At 38.6% G+C, this 14,310-nt stretch overlaps 1 protein-coding gene across 22 annotated transcripts in view; it reads left to right on the forward strand.

Annotated features, from left to right (window-relative positions):
• The window catches only part of DLG2 (discs large MAGUK scaffold protein 2), a 2,103,224-nt gene that overhangs the window by 2,050,643 nt on the left and 38,271 nt on the right, over window positions 1-14,310 (forward strand). The gene's annotated exons all lie outside the window — the stretch shown is intronic.

The following is a 14,310-nucleotide window of genomic DNA, read 5'->3' on the forward strand; positions in this document are numbered from 1 at the left end:
GTAGGTGGAAAGATTTGGGTTCCAGTTAGAACTTGAAAGATTTGGGTTCCAGTTAGAACTTTCCTGTTTTCTAGATTTGTGACCTTGAACACGTTACCACTGAGCCGCAGGTATTACAAGTGGTGATGATAATGTGAATTATTATTAAATTCATGATGCAGAAAATGAATTCTAAAAAAGTTAAATAACTAGTCCAAGGTCACACACCTAGTAATTTGAATCAAATTTATTAGCAAAGATTCTCAAAAAGAAAATGTGTCTAATAGAGAAGCAGTGTACCTGGCCCTGTCTGACCCCAGGATTAGGCTCTTGTCTCTGCCTTTTGCCCTTTCCTCACTTAACAAATGCCTGGGAGCATATAATCATGCTGGCCTCACCCTGTAACATCACATGACTACATCTGAACAAACTATATTATGAAATAGTCATTGGGTTCTCCCCGACTGCCTGTAATAGGTCACAGCATCTGTTCCCCTACTAGAGACAACCAGCTTTTAACCAATTCTTCCCTCAGCCAACATTGCTTAGGCAACTGCTGTGTACTTAGCATCTGCTAAGCTCTCGAAGAATCCAAACCAAAAACCAAATAGTAGCAAAGGTTGGTCTTTGTCTTTGGAGTTCGAGACAGCTGAGTTTGAATCCCATTTCTGCCACTTGCCAGCTGGGCAAAATTATGTTATCTCTCCAAGCCTCCATTTTCTCATTTGTATTGTAGATTTACATAGAAAAAGTATGTGTGTGTATATTTGCATATGTGTGTTTGCCTGTGTGTGTGTGTATGTTATAGTATTGTGGGGAGGATTCAATGAGATAATTAGTGCAAAATGTTTAAGAAGGTATGTACTGACAATGGCACAGAGGAAGAGCTCAATAAATATTAGTTGCTATTATTATTATTAAGAAAGTATATTCTAACTGGGAAAAAGCACAATTTATCAAAGAGCAGTTGTGATGGTTAATACTGAATATCAACTTGATTGGATGGAAGGATACAAAATATTGAACCTGGATGTGTCTGTGAGGGTGTTGCCAAAGGAGATTAACATTATAGTCAGTGGGCTGGGAAAGGCAGACCCACCCTTAATCTGAATGGGTGCAATCTGGTCACCTGCCAGCTTGGCTAGAATATAAAATGTGAGAAGACTAGACTGGCCTAGCCTCCCAGCCCACATCTTTCTCCCATGCTGGATGCTTCCTGCCTTCAAACATCGGACTCCAAGTTCTTCAGTTTTGGGGCTCAGACTGACTCTCCTTGCTCCTCAGCTTACAGATGGCCTTTTGTGGGACCTTGTGATCTTGTGAATTAATACTTAATCAACTCCCCTTTATATATATTCTATTAGTTCTGTCCCTCTTGAGAACCATGACTAATATAGATTTTGGTACCAGGAATGGTTCTAGAGGAACAAAATATTAAGAATAGAGTTCTTTCGTTGGTTTCCAGGTTTCTGGAGTTGGCTGCTTAGTATAATTAGACCCAAAAATACTAAGGACTCCAATTCTTTTTTTTTTTTCTTTTTTCTTTTTTTTTTTTTTTTTTTTTTTTGAGACGGAGTTTCGCTCTTGTTACCTGGGCTGGAGTGCAATGGCGCGATCTTGGCTCACCGCAACCTCCTCCTCCTGGGTTCAGGCAATTCTCCTGCCTCAGCCTCCTGAGTAGCTGGGATTACAGGCACACACCACCATGCCCAGCTAATTTTTTGTATTTTTAGTAGAGACGGGGTTTCACCATGTTGACCGGGATGGTCCCGATCTCTTGACCTCGTGATCCACCCGCCTCGGCCTCCCAAAGTGCTGGGATTACAGGCTTGAGCCACCGCACCCAGCTTAAGGACTCCAATTCTAATAGTATGGAAAACACTGATAGTCCTTGCCATGAACTGTTTAGAGAGTTATGTAAAATAAATGCATTTGACACTCCTGATTCACTGCTTGTGAGCAGCAAGGAGTTTAGAGACTCTATACATAATACCTTTGACCATATATGGAGAACCAAAGAAAATAATGAAGCTGGTTGGTTGCTCCTAAGTTCAGTAGACAAAGTGATGAAAGAAAAGGATGAACTCAGGGATTCTAACTCCCAGCTTCAGAAGCAGATCCTGAGCCTCAAATCTGCTAAGATTTCCCTGAGTGAGAGCCTTACCTCCTGTAGAAAAGAGCTAAAACTGTGGAAAAATAGGCACAAGCTCTTATCATGCGAGTGGCTGACCTGCAATGAAAGGTGCATACACAGCCTTACCAGGTGTCTGCTGTCAAAGTGAGGGCATTGATTGGAAAGAATGGGACCCTGCAACTTGGAATGGGAACATGTAAGAGGACTCTGCTAAAGCTGGGGACACTACGTTTGTAAACTCTGATGAATCTTTTTTGTCAGAAGAAACAGCTTCCCCATCCCCAGACATGCTGAACTAGTACTCTGAGTTTGCTGCCAGTAATGGCAGCATCCCCTCCCTGACCCATGCTGCCATCAGTCCGTCCATCTTTGTCTGAGGAGGTGAGCCCTGAGCTGCCTGAGGCCACTGTGATGGCCTCTCCTGAGGCAGTTGCCAGGCATAATGTTGATTCTCCTCAGGAGCCACCCCCAACACCCCTGTTTGCTTCTAGACCTATAACTAGACTAAAGTTCTGGAGAGTCCCTAGAGGTGAGGTTGAGAGTTTAACCCATGTGAAGGTACACGACACTCAAAAAGAAATGCTGGAGCATAAACAGAAATCTGGAAAACAGGCATGGGAATGGATATTAAGGATGTGGGATAGTGATAGAAGGAACACAGAGTTGGATCAGGCTGAATTTTTTTATTTGGGTCCATTAAATAGGAACTCTGCATTTAATGATACCGCCCAGTGAGTTTAAAAGGGATCTAATAGTTTGTTTGCTTGGATAGAAAATACGGATTCAAAAAATGGCCCACTGTGAGCAGGCTGGAATGCCTGATCTCCCTTGGTTTAATGTAGAGAAAGGTATCAAAAAGGCTTAGGGAGATTGGGATGGTGGAGTGGATTAGTTCCTTTAGACCTACTCATCCAAGCTTGGAGAGTCCAGAAGATAATAACCTTGATTAATGCCTTGTAAAAATAGATTTGTGAGGGCAGCACCTGCATCTTTAAAGAAACCTGTAATGGCTCTTCTCTGTATGTCAGATCTAACAGTGGGAACCACAGTCACTCAACTACAGAATTTAAATACAGTGGGAATAATTGGATCCTGAGGTGTCAGGGGCCAAGTGGCAGCACTCAACTGTCAAAGCCAAGGTGGGCATAGCTACCATAATGGACAGCAGAGGCAAAGCAGCGATCAGAATAGTCTGACTCGTGTAGAGTTCTGTCATTGGCTAGTTAATCACAGTGTTTCTAGAAATGAGATTGATAGGAAGCCTACTGCATTCCTACTTAATTAATTTATTTACTTATATTTGGAAGCAGAGTTTCACTCTTGTTGCCCAGGCTGGAATGCAGTGGTGCAATCTTGGCTCATTGCAACCTCCACCTCCCGGGTTCAAGTAGTTTGTCCATGTTGTGTACCAGCCTCAACCCCATACTTGGTGCCCTTAGTCCTAGCAGTGATGAGGGATTGAGAAAAGGAAATAAAGATGGAGACATAAGAGTAGAATTTACAGCATGGGTCCAGGAGACCAATGCAAGCATGGGAACCACATTGGCCCAGAGCTCTGGGCTCCAAACACTTTTAATATATGCATAATCTCATTGATCTTATGGCATGGAAGGGGAGAGTAAAGGAATAGTTAAGAGAGCCCTTGAGATCCTTCTAAGACATGCGAAACTAGTGCTCTGAGCATTTAACAGCACTTGAGATCCCTCTAAAGACATGCTAAACTAGTAGTCTGAGTTTATCACCAATTGTTATCAGGGTGCCCCTGCATCACAACAACAGCAGATGAGGAGCCAGGGGTCTGACCACACCCAGTGTATCAAGGGACTTTTATCTCCAGAGCACTGAGGACCTAGAGCAATTAAAATCATATTATTTCACCAATAAGTCCAGTGTGTTTGCTACTTCTTCCTCACTAGATCCAATCAGCATAATGTCATCAATGTAATGGAGCAGCGTGGTATCTCACAGAAGCAAAAAGTGATCAAGGTCTCTCTGAATAAGATTATGACACAAAGCTGGAGCGTCGATATACTCCTGAAGTAGAATAGTAAAGGTATACTGCTCACCTTGCCAACTGAAGGCAAATTGCTTCTGGTGGGCCTTATGGACAGGAATGGAGACCCTTAATCTGGGTGCACACCACCTAATCACCTGCCAGCATGGCTAGAATATAAAGCAGACAGAAAAAACGTGAAAAGACTAGACTGGCCTAGCCTCCCAGCCTCCGTCCTTCTCCCTTGTTGGATGCTTCCTACCCTTGAACATCGGACTCCAAGTTCTTCAGTTTGGGGACTCGAACTGGCTTTCCTTGTTCCTCAGTTTGTATATGGCCTATTGTGAGACCTTGTTATCTTGTGAATTAATACTTTAAAAACTCATATATTTAAACTTACCTGGACCTGAGACAAATCTAAAAAAAAAAAAGGATTTTAAAAAAACCTCATATATATATATATATATATATATATATATATATATGTAAAATACATATACATAGACATATATACATATATGTGTGTGTATAATATATAGATATAGATATATCCTATTTGTTATGTCTCTCCATAGAACCCTGACTAGTAAAACAGCCAAGAGCTCTGCTTAATTCCTTTTGCTGGTGGAATAACCTCCCTATTTTGCTCCCTGTTCTACTTGGCAAATAATGATCTATTCGTCATTATTTAACTCACATTTCCCCTCTTGCTTGCCTGTCCTCTCCTCCATAGCAGAACTTACCTTGCCTTACTCATGCCCCTTCAGTACTTCGCATGCACTGTCACATTGCCTTAGTAACTTGGAAATCTCTGTCTTTGAATTGTGAGGTTCTTTAGAGTTTATTGTAGCTCCAGTTCCTGGCACAGTGCCTGGATTACGATGTGCTCAATATATATATGGTACATGAATAAATGGCTGTAACTGTCTAGGACAGAGGATCCTAGAGTAATTAGGAAAGCCTTCTAACAAGAGAAAGTTCATGAGAGATGAGTAACTTCAGAGTATTTGGGAGACAGCAATGAAAACAGAAAAAAGATGGGGCATCCTGTAACTTTAAATTGGTGTAATCAATGCATGGATCTCAGTGAGTGTAATGTCCCTAGACAGGTAAGGGTAAATCAGATTATAGCTTTTGTGCCAGCCCCATGGAGTCACATAACCTTTAGGGTAATACAGTATGCAAGATCAGCCAGTAAAGACTAATCTGAGAGATTAACAGAAAAGGAGAGGAAACCTTAGGGAAGCTACAGAAGAACTGGCATTCCTGGGAATGAAGAAATGAAATTGAGGAGGGACATGCTTCCTGCAAATGATCATATTACTTCATAAGAGCTCAACTCTGGAGCCAAACTGCCTGGGTGTGAATTTTGGCTCATGACACCTGGTTGTGTAAACCCTTGGGCAAGTGACTCAGTCCATTAAAAGTATTCAGTGGTATCATAGCCCTCAGGGATTGATCACAGAAATCTCATTGCTTGAGCCACTTGAAAAAAATAAAGCAACAGAGATTATATTTTAGAAATAAGGTATAAAATTTTATAGAAAATAATTTTCCTGGAGAAGTTCTCAGCAGTAGTTATTGTGGCTATCCGCTGAGAGCAGAATAGAATGCATACTTGGAATCTTTGCAAGCAATCAGAGAAAAGGCAGTATCATATAATAGATAAGAGCTCAACTGTGGAGCCAAACTGCTTGGGTATGAATCCTGGCTCATGACTTCTAGTGTGTAAACCCTTGGGCAAGTGACTCAACCTTTCTCTAGCTCAGTTTCCTTATGTATTTTGTGAACACTATTTGTAGCCACTTAATAAGAGTTGATATCTGGAAAGCACTTTGAATGGTTAATCCATGTAAGGCATTTATAAAAGTATCCACTCTGTGAGTAAGCATTAAACAAACGTTAGTAACAAACGCTATTATTATTGCCAGGTACCTTTTATCTATTTGGTTCCATACATTATTCTGGGGTACCTTGGAGAGTGCAAAAGAAAATTTTAAGGTAAGAACCTGCTCCTTACAGGGTTAAGATGAAGATGAAACAGAAGACTATCATCAATAGAGCAATTAGAGAACTCTTAAGTCCCAACTGGATAACTGTGGTTAAAGGAAGGAGAGGATCAGGATAGTCAGAGTAGGGGCCTGATGTGGTGAAATGTACTTAGTGAGTGCTCAGTTAAGCTCATTAAAGATGATCCAGACAGAATTTTCAATCACATTAGGATTTTATTAACTGTTTTGTCAATCTCTGGATTTGGGGGGAGACAATCACAGGAACAAAATAATACCCTCAATTATCAATACACTTAGAGAATGCTAAAATAGAAAAGAGAAAAAGGAATTTATCTTTTAGCTTGACCTTGAATGAGGTTTCAGGATTCGAGAATGGTAGAGATGAAAGAAATTTCAGAAACCAGCTGGTCTATGCACTGTCTTTTATAGATGAAGAAACAGGCCCAGAAATATGAATGACTTGTGCAAGTCACACTGGAGAACCAGGTCTCCTCACTGTCAGTCTGATTCTTGGCTCTCTGTGGACACTGGTTGGCTTCGCTGGATCCTGAAAGTCATTCTCACGGCCCAGCACTGATTAGTTAGTCCGACTTCCTTGTGTAAGCCCTAAAGCTTTTCCTACCAGTGCTTTCTGCTATCACCTACTGTGACCATTGTGGGCTGACAGCCATACTGTGCGGCCTTAGCTCTCTAGGCAGTGGCAAGAACCTTTGACTTGTAGAAAATATAAAAGTAAAAAAAAAAAAATGACAAAGAAAAACAATATAGAAATCAAGAAATTAGCAATGTGGCCAACAACTTATGTTCTAAGCCCCATTTATCTATCCAACATATGGGAATTTAAAAATAATTTCAACAACCTGTCCAATTGGTGAGAAAGTCTGTTTTTGGCGGCGGCGGGTGGGGTGGGGGGGGTTGTGTGTATTTTTTGGACAGAGTCTCACTCTATCTCCAGACTGGAGTGCAGTGGCGCCATCTCGGCTCCCTGCAACATCTGCCTCCTGGGTTCAAGCAGTTCTCCTGCCTCAGCCTCTTAAGTAGCTGAGACTACAGGGGTATACCACCATGCCCAGCTAATTGAGAATGTCTTTAAAGTAAGCAAAGTAAGGAATAAAGGTTTTTAATTTTTTACTTAGTTTTGTTCTGCTTTCAGGCCATTTGAGTTGTTGTATAAGCCATAGTATTTTGAAACTTAATGATGAAATGCTATAGTTTTAGACTTACAAAATAATTGGTTGGAGTCAAAAAGCCTGGCAATTTCCTGTGGAATCTACCACACAAAATGATGCACAGATTGGCAAAGAAGATGACACAGTTTCAGGATCTGGTATTAAATTTTATCATCTCTTGTACTAGTTCAAAACATGAATATCTAAATGAAGACCAAATTGCTAAGGGCTCAGTAGAAGGCCTGACACATAGTGGGACATATGGGCATTCACTAGATAAATTTATTAATTAATAAAGTAATAATGAATAATTATGTTAATTAGTAAATAAATAATGAACAAGTGACCCCCTAGCTGACAGTAGCATAAAAGCTTCATCCACTTTAACAAACCTGAGGAAAGCTGTTTCAGTTTTTGCCAAAAACTGGACCTATGACTCAGTGACCACACAAATTAAAGTTTCATGTTTGCAAAGCAGAATGGATGTTGAAAGAATTTCAGCTGTGGTGGATAACACAGTGCAGCAGCATCGTCTCTGGGATTTGATTCTCTGATACTTCTCTCATATTCCCAATTTAAGGTCATATTCATATCCATACTGGCATACTTTGAATCCTAGCAAATAAATTAATGCTAAACTTAGTCTGCCAAAGTCCTGTGTTCAGAATGATGGCACCTTGTTAGAAGGCTTTCCTAATTACTCTAGGATCCTCTGTCCTAGACAGTTACAGCCATTTATTCATGTACCATATATATATACTGAGCACATCATAATCCAGGCACTGTGCCAGGAACTGGAGCTACAATAAACTCTAAAGAACCTCACAATTCAAAGACAGAGATTTCCAAGTTACTAAGGCAATGTGACAGTGCATGCGAAGTACTGAAGGGGCATGAGTAAGGCAAGGTAAGTTCTGCTGTGGAGGAGAGGACAGGCAAGCAAGAGGGGAAATGTGAGTTAAATAATGACGAATAGATCATTATTTGCCAAGTAGAACAGGGAGCAAAATAGGGAGGTTATTCCACCAGCAAAAGGAATTAAGCAGAGCTCTTGTCTGTCGTATTAGTTAGGGTTCTCTGGAGGGACAGGACAGAACTAACAGGATGAATGGATGGAGATATATATGTATATAAAAAGGGGAGTTTATCAAATATTAACTCACAAGATCACAAGGTACGCCAATAGGCCATCTGCAAGCTAAGGAGCAAAGACAGCCAGTTTGAGTACCAAAACTGAAGAATTTGGAGTCTGTTGTTTGAGGGCAGGAGACTTCTCACATTATAAGGAGGTAATTTGGATAGTGTAAGAGGGTGTTGAAAGGGAAAAAAAAATGCAATCATGATACATTCTTGAGACCAGTTATTAATTAAGAATAAATGGTTGCTGCTGGAAAAGTCAATTAATATAGATTATTTGAAAGCAATTTGGCAGGATGTCAGAACTTTTAAACTATTCATAATTTTTAACTCAGTAATTTAACCTTCGGAAATCTATCCCAAGAAAATAATCCAAAAGCACTGAATGGTGTAACCATTGAGATATAGAGTACAAAGAAAATGGAAAACGGCAAACAATATGGGAATGTGAAGCCCCTGCGGTAAATTCACTTGAAATATTATTTTGTCATTATGTTTATAAGATGCATTAGTTTTAGTCTTCTTTTCTTGTGATATCTTTGTCAAATTTTGGTACCTAGGTAATACGGGCCTCGTAGAATAAGTTGGGAAATGTCTCCTCTTTTATCTTTTAGAAAACTTTGTGAGAATTGGTTTTCATTCTTTTTTAAATGTTCAGTAGAATTTACCAAGAAAGCCATCTAGGCAGGGGCTTCTCTGTATAGATAATTTTTTTTTTTTTTTTTTTTTTGAGATGGAGTTTTGCTCTTGTTAACCAGGCTGGAGTGCAATGGCGCAATCTTGGCTCACCGGAACCTCCGCCTCCTGGTTCAGGCAATTCTCCTGCCTCAGTCTCCTGAGTAGCTGGGATTACAGGCACGCACCACCATGCCCAGCTAATTTTTTGTATTTTTAGTAGAGACGGGGTTTCACCATGTTGACCAGGATGGTCTCCATCTCTTGACCTCCTAATCCACCGGCCTCAGCCTCCCAAAGTGCTGGGATTACAGGCTTGAGCCACTGCGCCCAGCCTGTATAGATAATTTTTTAAGTGACTGATTCAATCTCTTGTTACAGGTCTATTCAACATTTTAATTCTTTCTTGATTCAGTTTTGGTAGTTTGCATCTTTCTAGGAATTAGTCCATCTTATCTAAGTTAGCTAATTTACTAGCATATAATTGTTCTTAATATTCCCTTTTAAATTTTATTTTTATAAAGTCAATAATAATATCTCTTATTCCTAATGTTTGCAATGAAAATCTCTTATTTTCTTGGCCAGTCTAGCTAAGGTTCATCACTTTTATCAATCTTTTTAAAAAAAGATTTCTCTTCCCTACTTTGTTTTATTAATTTTTCTCTATTTTTAAAATTCTCATTTTCATTAATTTCTGTTCTAATCTTTCTTATTACTTTTTTTCTTTTCTTTATGTTTAGTTTGGTCTTAATTTTCCAGTATCTTCAGATAGAAGATCAGATTATTCCTTTGGATCTTTTTTTTAATATAGACATATATGGCTATAAAGCTTTCTCTAAGTACTGTGTTAGCTACATCCTATAAAATTTTACATCTTGTGTCTTCATTCTCATTCATCTGAAAGTAATTTCATTTTCTCCTGTGATTTCTTCTTTGATTTATTGGTTACTTAGGAGAGTGTTGTTTAATTTCCATACATTTGAGAGTTTTCCAGATTTCTTTATGTTACTGAGTTTTAATTTTATTTTATTGTTATATGTTCATTAAAACTGATGCTTTTAAAGACTTTCTAAAGATGTGGGAAAGTGTGTTTATTACTCTTAAAATAATTGGCTTCTATTTATTGACCTATAGTGTCAGCAGCTATGGTAAGAGCTGTTAATATGTTATCACATTTAAACATCCACAACTGAGGCTCAGAGATTAAATAATATTCCTAAAGTCATACAGCGAAATTCCAAAGCCTATGCCCATAGCACTTCACTATGTGAAATAGCAAACTTAAAAATCAGAATTTAAAAATATATAGAAAATTATAACTAAATTTAAACAAGATACATTTTTTTAAAACAAAGAAATAATAATACTAAAATAGATTTATGCCTCTGTAATACGATGACAACTTTTTCCCTCAATTTCCTTTGAATTTTTCTAAAAAGGAAATGCTTCCATTTGTTAATGGAAAGGATATTCTTTAATAAATTAAGCTTTTAGTTAGGAAAGGGAGTAAAAGTTAATTAGGAAAAAAGTTAGAAAAGAAAAATTAAACTGTAAATTTTATTGAAGTTATAAATGCTACTAGAAATCTTTAAAACTTTTCCATTATTGAAGTGTGGACAAGAGATAGAGCTGAAAATGTGACAGTAAGCAAAAATGCATACAAGCAAATAGCTAAACCACCCCATTTTTATTACTTGTAATAAAAGGCAGCTAAAAGTAAATGAGGTCATTGAGCATAAGAATTATGAAATAAAATTCATGAAAAAAACAAATCTGAGAGATAACTGCAGAGAAATGCAATAAAAAGACACTCCTTATTTAGGTTTGGTTCTTATTCTTTTTTTTTGGAGACAGAATCTTGCTGTGTCAGCCAGGCTGAAGTGCAATGAGACAATTTCAGCTCATTCCAACCTCCACCTCCCAGGTTCAAGCAGTTCTCCTGTGTCAGCCTCCTGAGTAGCTGGGATTACAGGCACACATTACCACGGCCAGCTAATTTTTGTATTTTTAGTAGGGATGGGATTTCACCATACTGGTCATGCTGGTCTCAAATTCCTGACCTCAGGTGATCCACTCATGGCCTTCCAAAGTACTGGGATTACAGGCGTGAGCCGCCACACCCGGCTGATTTGGTTCTTAGTCTTCCATTACTTCTCTCCCCTTTCGCCTGATGTTCAGTTATTTTGTTGTGTTTGTTTTGTGTTGCTTTGCCCCAGTTTTCTCTCCATCCTCATGATGGAAATCATTGTTCAACACTTTGGTTCCTGTGTTCATTCAGTGAATATTGAGTAAGTGTCACGATCTAAATCCCAGAGATACAAAGATGAAAGTAGCATGTTACCTGCTATTAGATCTTAATGTGGCAGGAGAGAAATATATAAAAATAAGCAGCATTCTCTATGACAACATTGGGTAGAACACCTAAGCATAACCTTAAAAATGCGTAAGTGTTCATGAGATAGACAAAGAGAAAAAAGTTTCTAAAACTACCTCCTGAGACAAGATATAGAAGATTAATCTATACATATTTAGGAGAGTACCATAGGCTGAAAATACAGTTTGGGGAGGTGTCATGGTTCCATGGCATGACAATATATGGATTAGACATCCTTCTTAATTCTTCCATTGATTTGATTTCTACCACCATAGCTTAGTTTTACCTGTTCTAGGACTTATTATCATTGGAATTATCTATCTATCTATCTATACAGATAGATAGATAGATAGATAGATAGATTCTTTTGTGTCTGCTTCCAATAATGCTTTTATGGTCCATCCATGTTGTTTCCTATATCAGTCATTCACTCCTTTTTATTGTTGAGTAGCATTTCACTGTATGAATATACCACAATGTATTAATTTACCTGTTAATGGATATTAGTGTAGTTTCCGGTTTGAAGTCATTGTGAACAGTCTTGCTCAGGCATCCCCAAACTATGGCCCCGGGCCGCATGCGGCCTCCTGAGGCCATTTATCCAGCCCCCCGCCGCACTTCAGGAAGGGGCACCTCTTTCATGGGTGGTCAGTGAGAGGAGCACAGTATGTGGCGGCCCTCCAATGGTCTGAGGGACAGTGAACTGGCCCCCTGTGTAAAAAGTTTGAGGACGCCTGGTCTTGCTTATACCTTTTTGTGGACAGATGTGTTTCTCTTAAGTAATTTTCTAGAAGTGAATTTCTGAGTCATAGATTAGTTTTATAAGAAGATATCAAGCTATTTTTTCAAAGTGACTGTATCATGTTGCATTCCCACCAATTTAAGTGAGAGTTGCAAGGGCCCCACATCTTGCTAATGCTTAGCATTGTCAGCTTTTAATTTTAGCTACTCTAGTGGGTATCAAGTGAGCTTTGGCTTTAATTTGCATTTCCCTGATAACTAATGATGTTTGTCATATGTTTTCTGGTCACTTATATATATCTTATGTTAAATATCCAGTCAAATCTCTAGCTCATTTTTTATTGGTTTATCTATTTATTGTTCAATTGTAGTACTTTAAAAATATTCTGAATATAAACTGTCAGAGAGATGTATTGCAAACACTGTTTCCCACTTTGTGACTTGTCTTTTCGTTTTTTGAATGACTTCTTTTGAAGAACAGAGATTTTTAACTTGGGCTGATGTCCAATTTTGATTTATCATTTGTGCTTTATACATTCTACCCATATATCTTTGCCTACCTCACATTGTGAATATATTGTGTTTTCTTCTAGAAATTTTGCAGTTTAAGCCTATGTGTTTAGATCTGTAATCTATCCCTTAATAATTTTGGCATTTGGTGTGAATGAAGTCCAAGATTATTCTTTACCAAGTTGCTCCAGAGCATTTGTTGAAGCAGTTTTCACTATGGGAAATCTAGGCGGGCATGAGTGAGAGGTTGGATTTATGGGACTGAGGTTCAGGAAAGCAGCCTAAGCTGCTTGCTGGGGCAAGGTTGACAGGAATCATTTGTTTTAACTAAAAAAAATCCATACAAATTTGAGAATATTGTGTAAGAAAAAAGAAATATACAGTTCAACCTAAAAACAGCCATAAACATGGTTGTTGTTCCTTCATCTTGTGGAACGTAGAGGTAGCCAGTGTTTCTGAAATAGTCTCATGTAAGTACCCAGGAGCCCGCCAGAGGGGTAATTTGGGAATAAAGCTAGGAAGGCTGCTGGATCCTGGTGTGGTGGAGCGGACATAAAGTCAATCTGCAGGTTTATAATAAATAATCTAGTGTGCCATTTAGTTGAGTGTTTCTGGTTAATACCAAACTTCTATTCAATACTGTTTTTTAAAAAATAATAATTATCAGTACAGTTCATTTTGGTTAGTTTAAAAATAAGAAATTAGGACTTAAAGTGAAGCTCGAATAGCAGTTTTATGTGCTTCAGCTCTGAGCTCCTGTAACACCTGCCAGAGCAGCTTGATGACGTGACAGGTCTTTAATCCACAGCCACCCCGTGGCAGGAGCCACAGTACGCAGACCCTAATGAGGCAAGATCAGGCCTCTTTAGCTCATTAAACAAGACAAGGATTTATGGTGGAAACTCATAGGGAAATGGAGTTTGAGTACACAGAAATATTCTGCTTCAATACCTTAACTTTATTGCTTAACACTGGGAAACATCACATTCCCTTTAGATTGAATATTATTTGCTCAGCCTCTCTCAGTCCTAGTTGACTCCTATTATTGTTAAAATCCCTCCCTAAGAACAGCTCCATACATGATAAATGATTGGTCGACTTGAAAATCCTCCCAATATTTTTTTTTTAACAAATAAGCCAGTTTCTGCATTGATCATTGATTCATTTATTCACTAGCAAACTTTCTATCAGCTACTGGCTTAGGGAGATATTGAAAATAACCAGTAAATGAAATAAAAATAAGCCCTTTCTTTAAGGAGCCATTCTACACAGTTTAGAAGAAGACAGTCAAGTAGCAAATAAAAAAGAGAGCAATAAATGCCAGAATATGGGCAAACACAAAAGGAGCTGGAGCATGTATTCATTCAACAAATATGTATTGAGTATATACTGTATGTACATGTTCTAAGGCACCAGAGAGATGGCAGTGGATGAAAACAGATTTCTTATTTTCAGGGAGTTTATATTTCCATGGGGAAAACAGATAACAAACAAATGTGTATGTAGGCAGATGGTGATAGAAAGAACAAGAGAAAGAAATGAAAAAAGGAAGGAAGGAAGGAGAGAGAGAGAAAGGAAGGAAGAAG

Source organism: Saimiri boliviensis, chromosome 6 (assembly GCF_048565385.1).
Source record: "Saimiri boliviensis isolate mSaiBol1 chromosome 6, mSaiBol1.pri, whole genome shotgun sequence".
Classification (NCBI taxonomy): Eukaryota; Metazoa; Chordata; class Mammalia; order Primates; family Cebidae; genus Saimiri; species Saimiri boliviensis.